Source organism: Gossypium arboreum, chromosome 8 (assembly GCF_025698485.1).
Source record: "Gossypium arboreum isolate Shixiya-1 chromosome 8, ASM2569848v2, whole genome shotgun sequence".
Classification (NCBI taxonomy): domain Eukaryota; kingdom Viridiplantae; phylum Streptophyta; class Magnoliopsida; order Malvales; family Malvaceae; genus Gossypium; species Gossypium arboreum.
Genome location: NC_069077.1, coordinates 127,202,275 through 127,218,501, shown reverse-complemented (window position 1 = coordinate 127,218,501; position 16,227 = coordinate 127,202,275).

Sequence of the window (16,227 nt, the reverse complement as noted above, 5' to 3'; positions counted from 1 at the left end):
TAAGCTTAATGTACATACCTTTACCATACATTCTTACCCATTTTATTCCACTTTTTATCCCAACATCTTGAATGGCCTGTTGAACCACCGGAATACTAAAGGACACTCAGGATTATCATACACCAAATAAAGTACCAATGCCATGTCCCCGACATGGTCTTACATGAATCCACATATCATCTCCGATGCCATGTCCCAGACATGGTCTTACACTGGCACACATATCATCGCCGATGCCATGTACCAGACATGGTCTTACACTGGAATTTACTGTGGTACTTTAGGATGTTGTACTTATCAGAAATAATGGAAATGCAAGCCCTGATGGCCGGGACAGCCCAAATGAGCATGAAAGAAAGAGATTAAAGAAGATCGTATCGTTTAAAGACCTTTAAAGTTGAGATTAGCTATGCTGCGAAGATACCCATGCAAGCAATTCGAAATGTTCTATGGAGGCAGAAACTTAAAGACTCTCAAGAAGCATTGAAGATGTTTGATATCATTTTAAGGCAGTATGCTGCGAAGCTGGAATGCTTACTTGTTCGCTAATCTTTCTTTCAAGGTAATCAGAGCAACTTCACAGACATTGGAGGAGGTGTCTTTGGCTGTAAAGCTTACTTCATAGGTGAAGCCGTAATTCAAATTCAAGAGATAGCTGATCATTTATAGATACCGGTAGAATGGGCAAGCACGTTGAGCACCAATATGAGCTACAGTTCAGATAGAGGTCGAGAGTTAGCTTTGTTATTAGATAGGGTTAAGACTCTGGGCCTACGAGCGAAAGCGTATTTGTAATCCATTTTATGAAAAGACTTTTGTTCCTTAAATAACGTTTTCTAAAATGAAACTGAATCGAGATCGATACATTTTTGCATTCATACATTTGCATTACATTACATCAAAGAAAAGAAGATGTTGATTTGAAATTCGATTCCTAAATAGAATAGTTTGTAATAAGGAAACAAATTTCTTGATAAAGTAGATTATAGTGCGGTCGTCTGAATATAGTCCAAGTAAACACGACAAGAGAAAGCTGGTAGTCCACGGAGGAATACATGATGTAATTGCCAGAGATTCAAGCCAACAAAGGTTGTCCAAGAGCATGACGAGAGAAACCCAGAAGTCCACGAAGGAATACATGACTTGATTTAATTATCAACGAAGATTATCCAAGAGCCGGCACTTTTTGATGAGTATCATGGAGATAAGCGAGCAAGAGATCGATGCTCAGATTAAGTAGCAAGGAGCTAGCAAAGGCATCTTTTGGAGAATTTACGGGATTCGACCATGAAGAAAAGATCAGCGTTTACTTGGACTATGAAAGGCAAAACCGCATATGTAATCTATTTTCATGTAAAGAAATCTGTTTTCTAGAAAAGTTATTCTAATGGAATTGAATTCAAGATCAACATCTCCTTTTCTTTTGCATTCATGCATTTGCATTGCATCACATCAAATGCATTTAAATCCATAAAAAGACCCTAATTAGTTAAAGTTATTAAAAAGAGAAAGAAAAAGAGAGAGAGAGAGAAGAGGGTCACGGTTGAGTGAAAAAGAAGTTGAATGGGAATTAACGATGTTCTCTTACATATCCTCGACTTTTGTGTTAGGAGGGATAGCTTACTCGGAGAAGGGGGTGTTTGGAAATGAAAATCATTCCATCAATGTCATACATGAGGAAGGGACTGAACAAAGAAACCTTGAGGGCATTCGCCCCTACGAACCGGGAATTTCTTTAAACAATTAGACTGTAGAAGAACTTCCTGTAATCTTTAGGAATTTTACGAAGTAATATTCAGAACACTCTTGTTGCTCTAAAGCCTAGGAGTAATGAGATTTCTTTTGAGAAGTGGGCTCATGTTCAGACATTTTTATTTTCAATAAAACATACTTTTATTCATCCGATTAAATATTCTTTCATTCTGATTCTTTTGACCTTTGACATTCTTTATAAATTTTCATTTTATGTAAATAGTCATTTTTGAATTCATTTATTCCTTATATAATTTTTTGTGTGCCTATCATAGATCCCTAGATATCAATGACACGAGAAACGATACTGCAGATTTAGAGTTCCTTTTGAGTGCGATATGTGTTTAGAGGAATCTCAGTACTTTGAAGGTGACAGAAATTGTGACTTGTTTCTGAATTTGTTGAAAATGGTTTTTACCCCATGAAGTGGTGGTAGGAAATATAGCCTTAGAGGAAGGAAAGATTGTGAAATTGGAATTTAGCTGAGGAGACAAGACAAGACCTTGTTGAGACTATTATGGGAATTCAAAATTGTGGTCCAAAAACACATGCAGGAGGATTTGCAATTGCCAGAATAAACATGAGGTTTTGGGGCACTGTTGGTCCACCATGAAAAGTGATCGCATCAGTTTTACAATGAATGCCAAATTTAAGGGAGTCAAGACTTATGGGGCATGTATGTTATGGGCCCGAGATCGTCAAAAGTTTTAAACTGACAATGACTCATTTTTGTGGACGTCAGCTGCTCCATTAGGAGGGGAGATAGCTTCATATGCCAATATTACAAAGTCAAAAGTCATCTATTTCAAAAAAAAAAAGAAAAAAAAAAGATTATATATAACTGAACAATGCCAAAAGTTTGCAGTCTTTTCAAAGATAATGCGCCATACCACAGTACAACAAAGGTTGCCAAAAGAAAAGAAAAAAAAAAACAAATTACAGAAGATGACCGAGACTGGTAAAAATTGGCATAAGAAACTACCGCCTACTCTCTATGCTTACGCTGGGGAAAAAACCTTCAATTCCAGTTGTTTCAAAGGTTCCAACCATCATCCTTGGAATGGGTGCATTGTTTGGCTTTTCCTGAGCAGTCTGATGTGCCGTCAATAGCTACGATGGTTAGCTCCAGGTGGTGTCCATTGATTTCCAGCTATGGGGCATCTGGCCGTACGCAGTCTCTGAAGCTTAAAATGATAGATTCTTTCTTCAAAACCAGTTTCTAACAAAGTGGATGACGGTATCATGAAGGAAGCTCTCTTAGACTTCTATACAAGTTCAGGGAAGAGGAAACCTGATCAAATCATTATTTTCAGGGATGGGGTTAGCGAGTCTCAATTCAATCAAGTTTTGATCAAGTTATTGAGGCTTGCAAGTTCCTTGACGAGAAGTGGAACCCTAAAGATTATGGTTATTGTTGTACGAAAAACCATCATACAAAGTTTTTTCAGCATTGATCTCCTGACAATGTGCTACATGGTACTGTCATTGACAACAAAGTATGCCATCCAAAGAACAATGATTTTTACCTTGGTACCCATGCTGGAATGATTGGAATCATGAGGCAGACTCACTATCATGTTCTCTTAAACCAGGCTGGGTTTTCAGTTGATGATCTGCAAGAGTTTGTTCATTCTCTATCCTATATGTATCAAAGGAGCACCACAGCCATATTTGTTGTGGCTCCTATTTGCTATGCTCATTTGGCAGCTTCACAGTTGGGGGCAATTTATGAAGATTAGGGATGCTTCAGAAACATCATCGAGTCATGGTGGGATGTATGCTCCGGGAGTAATCTCTGTACTTCAACTTTCCAGGTTGAAGGATAAAGTCAGCAACTTCATTCTTGTCTGCTGAGAATCATTGAACCATCTTTTTGTAGGGTTTGACAAACAACAGCCAGGACTGTTGCTAGGGCAATCCCTTTCTCATGAGTTTATGAATCAAGATTTTTCCTCCAAGCTTTGATGGAGTCAAGAATTGAATACCTCTAGTAAACTTAACTTGAAAGTATTCATCCTAAGCAAACGTACCAAGAATGGATGACACAGACTTATGACAAAGAAGGTTCGTCCAAAAAAAAATTCATAAAGGAAACCTTGTGCTGAAAGAGATCCTTCCCATGCAAAAGGATGCCGAATTGGGAAGGGCCATATGTTGTGAAGAGGGCTTTCTCTAGAGGTGCGCTGATTTTGACAAGAAATGGATAGGAAGAATTTAACTGATCCAGTGAATTCAAACTCGGTCAAGGAGTACTTTGTCTGAAGGAGAAGGGAAGCCAAGGTGAAAACCCGCAAAGGGCACTTTGAGACTTCTATTTCAAAAAAAAAAAAGAAAAAAAAGAAAAAAAAGAGACAAAAAAGAAAAAAGAAAAAAGAGAAAAAAGAAAAATGGAGAGGCCAAGGTGAAAACCCGCAAAGGGCGCCTTGAGACCAAATGGGTTTTGAGTTGAAAACCCGAAAGGGCAGCTCATATTTGGAAAGTCATACAGTGACCTTGCTATACTAGATTCGACGAGAAGTGAAGTATGTTACATATCGAGGCATCAACGAATTACTTTGGATCTTTTAAACACATGTTGAACTGAAAAAGGTCTTCATGGAGCTGGTGTATAGACGCTCAAGCGGCGATATCTGGGGCATCTGATTTCTATCCTATTTACTATCTTTGAATTCTTTTTCTTCGTAAAGATATGTTCTCAGGTTAATCTTTTCGCATTCCTTCCAATAATTTGTCCAAATCTAATTATCCTCAGGATCCATTTATTTGTCTCCCATTATTCATAAAGCATGTTGCATTGAAATAATGATAGATGAACTAACATATCTTCACAAATGAAGTTTTGCATATTACTCTGGAAATTTCTAGATAATACAAGAAACTGAAACAAGACAATTGTTTAAGGAATTCTCATATGTATGGGTTGGAGATACTCGAGAGATTTTCTTCTTCAGCCCAAAAGGTGGTTGGACGTTTTAAGGAATATTGATCTTAAGAAAGGATCATTTCATAAACATCTTCAGTGGGTCGTAACATTCGGGGAATGGTACAATAGACCAAATTGATGGAGAAGATTCGAGGCATACGAGCAGAGTATGATTGATATGTCGAGAAGAATGAGGTGGAAAGCTCGATAGATGAATGAGTGATGACGTCCGAAATAGGAGTTATTTTCATAAACATTTTGTATCATAATATGTCTAATTAGGAGCATTTGACTCATTTCGATCATAGCATCTTAATTATTTGGCATAAGCATAAATTCCAGGAAATCAATTCTACAGGTGGATTCCCCAGTGGACAATATAGCAAGATTGATTGAAAATTACAAAATTCAGCGCCTTAATCCCATAAGTAGTAGGGTAACAGGTTAAATTTGCAGATCTTATCTCCCTAAGCAGTAGTGGAGTAGATCGAAGACTCACCTTAATCCCCTAAGCAATAGGGTAACAAGTTCGCAGATCTTATCTCCCTAAGCAGTAGCGGAGCAGATCGATGACGACTCGCCTTAATCCCCTAAGTAGTAGGGTAACAGGTTAAATTTACAGATCTTATCTCCCTAAGCAGTAGTGGAGCAGATCGAAGACCCGCCTTAATCCTCTAAGCAGTAGGGTAACAGGTTAAATTTGCAGATCTCATCCCTAAGAAGTAGCAGAGCAGATCGAAAATGATGGACCTTAACCCCTAAGTAGTAGGGTAATAGACTAAAGCATAGCAGATCTCACCTTCAGATATTTATACTGAAGCAGATCCAAGATGATTTGGCATCCTTGTGCTTACAAGGAGCAAATCGAAGACATACTGATTTGGCTTTCACGTGTTTACGATGAAGCAAATCTAAGATGATTTGACATCTCTGTATTGTCAGAGAACAAATTAAAGTTTGGCGTCTCCATATTCGACAGAGGGCAGACACATAGCAGATCTAACCTTCAGATGATTAGACTGAAGTAGATCCAAGATGGTTTGGTATCCTTGTGCTTACAAGGAGCAAATTGAAGACATAGCTGATTTGGTTTTTGCGTGCTTACGCTAAAGCAAGTCTAAGATGATTTGGCATCTCTGTATTGTCTGAGAACAAATCAATGTTTGGCGCCTCCATATTCGACGGAAGGCAGACACATAGTAGATCTAACCTTCAGATGATTAGATTGAAGCAGATCCAAGATGGTTTGGTATCTTTGTGCTTACAAGGAGCAAATCGAAGACATAGCTGATTTGGTTTTCGCGTGCTTACGCTGAAGCAAATCTAAGATGATTTGGCATCTCTGTATTGTCAGAGAACAAATTGAAGAAGTAGATTTGGCGTCTCTATGTTCGATGGAGAGCAGATCGAAGATACCAACATGACAGTTATAAGTTTCCAAGAAGCAGATTGAAGCCGTCAAGAGGCCATTTAAAGAAGATCAAGAACTCAAGACTCGGCAAGACCGGGCAAAATTGGTCTTTTTATAGTCTTTGCTCTATTCCTGTTACACAGCAATAAGCAAAGAAGGGCAGCTGTAGACACTCAGTTTTGCCCGAGCCCAGAAATAAGTCCAAAAAAAAAAAAATAATAAACCCCCCCAAAAAAAACGAAGTCCAAGTTCAGTCCAGAATTACAAATATAATTTGGCCCAATCAGAATGGCCCATTACTTGAAAAGATTTAAGGTCCATCTACAAGTTTGACTCATATGGAAATATAATCTTCAATGATATGCAATCTTAGATGTGATATGCAATCTTAGATATGATTGCAATCTTAGATATGATTGCAATCTTAGATATGATACAATCTTAGGTGTGATTGCAATCTTAGATATGATATACAATCTTAAAAGATATGATTTTGTAATCTTGGAGATTTAATTTGTAGATATCCTTTAATCTTAACCGTTGATGTAATTGATCTGTACCGTTAGATTTGGGGAGGCTCAACTATAAATAGAGGCCTCTCCCCTCATTGTAAAACAACTTGACTTCACTTGAGTTTTGGGATGCAATAAGAATTCTTGAGAGCATTCACTCAAATTTCTCTCCCTCTTGCGTTCTTATTTTCTACAGTTTGTTCGATTTATTCTTTGTTCATCTTCGTTTTCAACCTTTTTTATTTAATCCTATCTCCTTGATTTTTAATTCTCTTTTATATATTTTTTAATAATTTTAGTATTATATCAAATTATTTTTAAAATTCTATATTATTCATTGTTTTTAAAAAATATATTTCATTTAATTGAAAAGTTTTTTTCTTAAATAAGGCAATGTTTAGTGTTTAGAAATTCAGAAAATAGTGCCCTAACATGCTGGGTTGCGATTTTTTCGTTTGACTAAATAACCAAATATCCTTTTTAATCAATTTTCAAAATTATGAGATAATTTTAGTTACGAGGATTTAAAACATCGTGTCCTAACATGCTGGATGTGATGTTTGTATACTTTTGGAACAAAGGAATCTCAAGTTTCAACTTTAAATTGTTCAAATTTTAAAATCTTTTCAAATTTTCGACATTAGGACAATAAATAATCAATTCGATACCAATTTTGGGCGTTACGAGGGTGCTAATCCTTCCTTGTGCGTAACTGACTCCCGAACCTGTTTTCTTGAATTTCGTAGACCAAAATGTTTTATAAAGGTGATCCAATCACACCTAAAAAGGTTAGTGGCGACTCCCATTTTTATTTTTCAAAAAGTCGAACCCCATTTTTCAAACCTCCCTTTAAAAAATGGTTTCAACAATTTGCAAACTTTATTAAGAGTAGAATTATGTCATAGTTCAACTAGTATAACAATTATTGAGATAATAGAACTTTATTTATATTAAAAGTTAGCATAATTAACAAAAATTCAAATTTTTGAACAAAATATAACTTAACCGCAATTATAGGAATAATGTATCTTGAAAAACAATTTCAATTTTTGGTCCCCTTACTTAAGATGAATAATGTCACCATTGTTAAAAACAATAGAGAGAATGAAAATATAAAAGTGAATAGATACTGTACACCAGGTAAGACCCTAGGAAAAGGAGGTGAGTCAAGTTTGACTACTTAAATACCAAGCTTTTCCAAGGCAAATCTAGTCCTAGACATGTACATATCTATTTCCAAAGTTCTTATTTTGCAATTTGTTCGATTTTATTGATGATTTCCAACTCTTATTTTATTTCGTGAGAAATAAAAATCCTAATCCCAAAAAAACTTTAAATGTCCTAAGAAAGAAAATAAAATAAAGTAAATATCCCCCCTTTTATTTATTTGCAGGTCTCTCAGAATTTGACTTATCTTTTTCCTTCCTCGACATTAGAGTCCATGGTTCGAGTATGAAGTCTGGAAATTCAAGTACAAAAATAAACGAGTTATGAAATATATATTTTAAATGCATCTCTGGTTGAGTCATCCCATATTTTTTAGTATCTCCAATAAGTTTGTTGCGACAACTGCATGTGCTGTAGCAAAGCCATTATATCAAACTGTTCACTTCGTGAAATGGTGCTAGATGAAGGGACTCTCGGCGTCGGACTTAGAAAATATGTTAAGGGTAGTTTCAGTTTTGGGCAGGTGGGTAAGTAGATGAAGGTAAGGTTTAGATTTGGAAGGAAAGGATAGTTTAGTTGTGATAGTTAATGGCTTCGAATAAAGGTGTTAAGGGTGGTAATTTAGGGAGTTAAGGGATGTGACGTTAAGAGATAAGGGAGATGCACTATAGAGCTACTTAGGAGTGGAGGTGGAACAAGATAAGGGCTATAAATTTGTGCAGAAAAAGGGTTGAGTTTTTCCCTTTCTAGAAGTGTCTTAAGCCCAATGGCAACAACTTTTTGGGTCCTAAACTCCTGTACTAAAAGTAAACTAAAAAAACTCAAAGAAATTAGTGCTTGGGTCAAAATTTGACTGTTTTTTTAATGAAATACATAAATCATCCATGAGAAACAATTTAGATTTTGGCATTCAGACTTGTCTTTCGACGAGGAACCAATTCAGATTTTAGATCATCAGATCAAAGTGTTAAGGAAGAAACAAATTTTGTTAGTAAAAGTATTGTAACGAAATCATGGTTCTAGTGAAGCCACTTAGGAACCTGAGGATGTGATGTGACATCAATACCCCCACCACTTCTAGCCAAGTAAATTTCGAGGACAAAATTTATTTTAAAGGGGGTAGAATTTTAACATTCCATTTTTTTTATAATTTCGGTTAAATTGAATACAAGCTAGTGAGTAGTCAAGTGGTTAAAAGCTTTAAAAGTTTCCTAAAAGTCCTAGGTTTAAGTCTCCTCACTCACAAGTTTTTATTTAATTTGTTTGGTCAACTTTAGCATGTTAGCAACCCTTTTCCGTCCAACACTCCTTTCCTTGTATAAGGAAGATTTTGTTTTCCTTCTTTTCAAGTCAACTTACCTTATTTGCTCCAACATGATCCCCTTTTTTCTCCATCGTCTCCTCCACATGCCCTTTTTCTCCATCTTTTCCATATGAAGTGATTCATTGTACCTAGACAATATATTCACCTATTGAACCAATTTTTCCATAACTGCTCCCATTCTCTTCATTTTTTTCTCCTTTTGATTTACCCATCAACCACCATTTGTTCTAAATTTTCTCCTGTCCTCCAACGCTTTGTGCCTTGAACAACCACTGTCACCATGAACCTCCTCCTTGCCACCGCTATTATTCTCCTGTTGCTCCACCGCCACCCTAGCACCGTCATGGCTGCCACTTTTGCGCACCACCATGGAAAACAACCTCATTTCATTCTATTTTCTTCCCTTCCTCTAATTCTTCTTGTTCCTTTTTCTTTCTCCCATTATTTTCTCTTGTACAGCATCCTCCTCTTTCTTCTCCTTCTTCGTCAGGTTTTCGTCAGATCGTCATTGCCGTCGTTATCGGGCCACTACGCCTCTACCGGTTTCGGTGACCTTTCTATTTTTCTTCATTATTTTCCAACCTCTTTCATCCTCTTTAGTACTTGAAATCCTATATCCCTATTTTCCTTTATTTTTAAATTATTTTATTTGATTTAAATGTTGTATCTTGACTCACTCTTTCAAGTGATTTTTCACTAGACTCTTTCTATTCTCCGACTCAAGATTCCGGTGATCCAACACCCCTTCCCATTCAATTGAGTTAGGTGAGTATGATAGTGGTATGAAAAACCACTCATTCCTCTCTTTTTTTCCTAGAGGTCGAATGTATTTAAAGGCCATGGTATATTATTTTCCTTCAAATGTTAACATATCGTATACTATTTTTGTTGAAGGGTCGATCGATACCAACCTAGAGAGTTTCCAAAATTGGGAACGAGATCACATTACGATTTAATTTATATGGTTGAATATTAATTAGTGTATCATTAGATGGCCTTATGCCATAAAATGGTTAAAACGACCCCCTAATTGTAAGATCGCTTTTGTTGATAAGTAGGTAATTTATTGAGTACATCCAAGTGTGGGTGTTCTTAAGGTGGAGTTTTGTTGTGGATCTATAATCAGGTGTGGGTTAACTTACTAGAAAAAATATAATTATTTATGATTGAAACCATGTTAAAAATATCTGTAATATGAAAAGTTGATAATACACAAAGTATTCAAAAAAGGGATGTTAAACCCATAAAAAGGATATTCTCAAGTAAGTATTTCGAGCTGGTTGTTTAATGATTGCATGTGTTATTTGATGTGATTTGGTAAATGATTGTGAAATTATGTGCATATTTCTATTTCTCATGAAATGTGATATGATGACATTCTATGATAGGCATAATATTCAAGTCATGCCACCGATATTGAAATTGAGATTTGATTGCATGTTAACATGCCCTATATGGTATTATCCGATTTGCATACTCGATATGCCTATTGTGACAAATGAAATCTTGAAATGAGTAAAATATTTATATATGACATATTACATGCATGGGGTAGGATATTGTAAGAAGGAAGAATTGGTTGCTTCGTCTACAACCTACATTGTGGCTTTGTCCACAACCTACATGGCAGCTTGACTGTAAATATTGGTGGCTTCATCCACATTGAAGTGTTTGGATGGATGAGTTTTAGGGAACTCATTTTGGATTGTAGCGGTGATGGGTAGGATGCTTTATAAAAGTTTGCATAATTTTTTTACAAAAATTGCACTGTCATGATCATGTGCATCAAATTTTCTTATGTTATATGATGAATATGTTTTTATTTGTTATTTAACTTGATATAAGACCCATACTGGGCTTTAAAAGCTCATCCTGTTAGTTCTAAACCTTTCTGGTAATACACAGACTTAGGGCTTGGACTTGGCATTTGAAGGAGCCTTTCAGAGGGATATTTTTTAATAATGGGTTATTAAACTATTTTTGGATGTTATTTTGGACTTTGGGACTTTGGACTGTTTAATTGGGTTGTTTCTTTATTTTACAATTTTAAACTGCTTTGCATGCATGCTTGATAAATTTACAAATATTCTATATCTTTTAAATCTTTTGGTGTTACTTTATTTTAAAAAGCCTATAACTTTTTTTATTTTTGTAATTATTTTCAAATGACCGCTATGAAAGATTTTATCAAAATCATTTTTAAAAATAAATGTAATAATAAATAAGAATATTATAAAATATTTACTTAAATGATTTATGATAAGATTCTTTGGCATTATAATAAACTTCACAAATATTCTTGTTTGAAATAATTATTTTTCAAAAAAAAATTAATTAATCGATATTTGAATTTTTTTTTAGTTTTGTAAAAACAATCAAAATCTAGCTATTTTAGTAAATAAATATTTTCAAACGATCTTAATGTGACTTTCGAGATTCGACCATAACGTCTAGGTTGGGTTTGGGGTGTTACAGACATGCTTTGTGATGAATTGGTTATTTGAATTATGAATTGAATTGATGAATTGTGAATTGAATGAAATAATGATTTGAATAAATTGTTACCCTATTAATTATTGGCATAATCAGATGAAGTACTGATTACTTCAACTATGTGTCGATGAGTGTTGAGCACAATTTTTACTTTGGTTATACCGATGAGCGCTGGGCACAAACTATTTACTTCGGAATTGTCCGATGAGGAATTTAGTGCCAAATTTGGTGTGTTGGATGGATTCGTGTATCCAGTCAAGTCCGAGTTAGGTTAATAGGGTATAAAATGTAAAATTTATAAACGAAATATGAATTGGATTAATATTGCGAGTTAGTGCTATAATGATGAGTTATGATATATGGATATTGATAGCATGTGAAAGATCATGCGAACCAGATATATATTCAGCCGGGAGACTTATATGAAAACGTGATGAATTAATCGATTCGATTCAGAAATTTATATGAATTTGACATCAAATTGATTAAATGTTGATTGAATATATGAATTACATTACAATGTTGATTATAAGTAAATTGAAATGTTATACATTTGATTACTATATGATACAATTTATGTTGAACTCACCTTATTGAATTGTGGTTGCCTTGTTTAGGCAAAACTTGACAAGCTAATAGTTTATTGTATTAGATTGTAAACCGAGGTTGTTGTTGTTTAATGCCTATGAACTTACTAAGCTTTTGATATGCTTACTCCATTGTTTTCTCTTTCCCTGTAAATTGCCAACTTGCAAAACGTGTCAAGTTGATCGTTGAGAAGCTCACACTATCTTGTTATTGATTTGGTAACCTTTTAATTGTTTAAAAGCTAGATTTTATGGCATGTATATAGGTATCTTGATATGTATAAGAATTTGGCGTGTCGCTTGAAGTTTGAAATGTTTAATAGTTGGTTGAAATGGAAATGACTGAATTGCATAATCAAGGTAAGTATAAAGAAATGCTAAGGCATGAAAGTGATTTTGGTTTATTAGATTTGAGCTTGAAGCATGGCCCTAAAAATGTTAATTGCTTTGTTAAAGTGGTATGCTTTGGTAAATAATTGAGTTATGCTTGTGGCAATTGAATTGGTACAATTGGTGATGAATATAGCATTGATAGGTTGGTATTTGATTGGTTTGAATGACATTTAGATAAATTGGCATTACTTTAACACATGTTGATTTGATCTTGTTTTTCTATTGGTTAAGATATGATGAGCATTAAATGTTAAGCTATACATATGACACTTGAATATCATATTTAGGGTATGAACTAACATGGTTTAGTTTATGGTTTGAATGGTTAAATGAATGGTCAAATAGGTTGAAATTGAATAAGTTGTATTGACATGTTTGATGCCAAATTGAAGTCATATTGGATTAATGATATTGGAATAGTTATATGGATTGTTCTAGCATGTGGATAAGATGTCTAGTGCAAGTAAAGTTATGCTAATAAGTGATAAAAATAACATGTTTTAATCTCGTTCTTAATGTGTTTTTGAATGATCATTTATGCAAATTGATGAATTTTATGCTCTTCATCCTTTAAATTAATGTTTCTATACTTAGGAAAGCATTTGGGAGAAAAAGGAGCGAAAATCATACAAAAAGAGTAGACTTCAGGAACCATATGGGCTAGGCCTTCCCACACAGGCTGGACACTCGGCCGTGTGAGCCACACGGGCTGGCACACAACCATTTGCCAAACCGTGTCGATTTCAAAATTTGCATCCCAAACCTGTGGAAAAACATAGCTTCTAGGCTTTCTAGGAATTGTAAAGTCTATAAATACCAAATAGAAGAAGAGAAAAGGGAGCTATCAGAGAATATTGAAGAAAACAACTCGAAGAACACCATTGGAGCCAACTCTGAAGTAGATTTCTATTAAGATTGAAGACCTCCTTTTAATTTCTTTTGAAGTTTTTATGAGTTTTTTATTACCTGTGTTTATTTTTTCATTAAGATGTTTTTTATTCATAATTATGAACTAGCTCTCTATATACCTCGGGAAGATGAACCCTATGGTGAATTCTATTATTTGATTTTTGTTTTATGTGATAAATACTCTATTCTTATTCTCAGTTATGTGTGCTTATCTCTTGTTTTAATATTTCCGGACCATTAATTCATGTCTAATGTGCATAAATTAGAGGTGGAAAAGACCCTATTTAAGAGTAGATCTAGCATCATTGAGTGGAGTTGCATGCAATCTAGCATCATTGAGTGGAGTTGCATGCAATCCTAGAAATAGGATGACGTAAATCTACTGGATTAGAGCCAAATTTAATAGGGGAATCCATAAATCAAGTTAATGCGACAATAGGGGTTTTAATTAGAAAGAAATTTCAATTAATCAACCTAAATTCAGTTGCTCTTAGTCTTGAAAGAGATATTAGCATAATTTAGGGATTTCTATGGATTAAGATACGAAGTGAATAAATCGTTTTTTAGATTCATAATGATAGATAAAGTCTAGGTGGATTATTTCCTAAGTATTGTTTTGCTTATTGGTTATTATTCAATTATTTTCCTGATTTATTCTCTGTTGAGTTCTTTAGTTAAATTAGTTTAGTAATTTTAGTTTAAATCAATCACTCCAGTTTGTCGGTTAAATAATAGGAAAATGGTAACTTCTAGTACTTTTAGTCCTCTTGGATACGATATCTTTACTCACCGTAGCTATACTATTTATAGGTGCACTTGCTTTTGTCGTATTTTTAGTTAATTTCGTGACACATCAAGTTTTTAGTGCTGTTGTTAGGGATTGAATATTAGGAAAACTTTATTTCTATTAATTTATCAATTTTTATTTTATTTTATTTTGATATTTTGTTTTAATTTAATTGTTTCATTTTAACTTTTCTTTTTCTTTTTCTTTTTTACTTCTGGCAAGTTCTTTTAGTTTATGCCTAGAGGAAATATAACATCCCATTTTGAGTCAAATCAGAAAAGTGATTTCTGGACTAAAAATCTAAAGTTAAAATTATTATTTTTTTATTATTCTAATGTTTACAGTATGATTGAATGATTGTGTGAAAGTTTCGTTTAAAAATTTTATCATTTGATTTAATTTGATGAAAATGACTAAATCGCGTAAAGCGTAAAACTTGTGTTCTATTAGCTAAAGGTGCCTAATATCTATAAAACCTTAAAATGGAAGTCCTTTTGTGGTAATTAACCCATTTATGAGCTAGTGGATGATATTGGAGTGGTGTTTGGTGTAATTACTAATGTTTTTAAAGGTTAATTTTGGAAATTGATAATTAAAGATAAAATAAATAAAATCAAAACATTTTATCATCTTTTAGTTTCTTCTTCAATCGAAAATAATAGGACAAACTCCATTGTTGAACACTCAACATTCGACCAAGCTTATTTGTGCAATTGGTGCGTGATTTTTGTTCCATTTTTAATGATTTCTACGTTTTTAATATTGTTGCACTAGGTCTAGCTGGCTCAGGGACTATTTTGCAAAACTGTTAAAGATTTTGAATGTTTTCATTTATGAATAAGTATGTATTTTGAAGTTTCTTAATAGATTATGAATGCTTGTTGATAGATATACAAGTTTTGTTCAGTGATTTTTAGTGAAAATGAAAAATAGGGATTAAATTGTGAAATGTGAAAACTATGTGGTTAAAATATGAAATAAATGGAAAATATGGGCTGCTAGGGACCTAATTTAAATTTGGATAGCATGGATTTTGATTGAATTGCATGAATTGGTAGTTTTGTGAAATAAGGACTAAATTGTAAAAGATGTGAAACATTAGAGGCAATTATGTAAAAATGCCTTAATGTGAATTTTGGACTAAATTGAATAGAGATATGATTGAATAATTTGATTTTGATTATATTTAGATCGAGAAAGGTAAACTACGGACTTAGATTGGAGAAATAACAAAGTTGCGAAATAGTTGACTAGTTTCGTCGTTTTAACATCTGAGGTAAGTTCATATGAAATAAGCATTGTTATTATTATGCTTTAAACGTTTAATATTACATAAATTCTGTATACGAGACTATAGTCATGTGTGACAATGATTCGGCTAATTTTGGGAACTTAGTGTGCAAAATCGAGATAGCTTTGGATATATATTTGCACTTAGTGTGCGAGATTGAGATAGCTTTGGCTATATATATATATATATATGTGTACTTAGTGTGCGAGATTGAAACAGCTTTGGCTATTTATTTGGCACTAAGTGTGCAAGTTTTCCAAATAATCAACAATATTTCAAATGGTTCAATGGGTACGTCATAGATGTGGATGAGTATGAGTTTGATACGAAATGGTACAGGTATGTACGTGAACCGTACAAGTATTGAAATAAGGAGATATTGAAAGTGATAACAAATCTTATGAATGAAATTGTGATAGGATGATGATTTCTTATGTGAATTGTATATTATGTTTTATTTGTTTAAATTGTGCACATTTAGTATGTTGATTTTAAATGCTATACGAACTTACTAAGCTATAAAGATTACCTTGTGTTTTTCTCTATGTTTTATAGTGATTTCAAAGCTAGCTCGGATTGGGGGACTGTATCAGATCGCTTCACACTATCCAATTATCACTTGGTACTTTTGAGATTTAGTTTTGGGTCATATGGCATGTTTAGGGACTTTGGTCATGT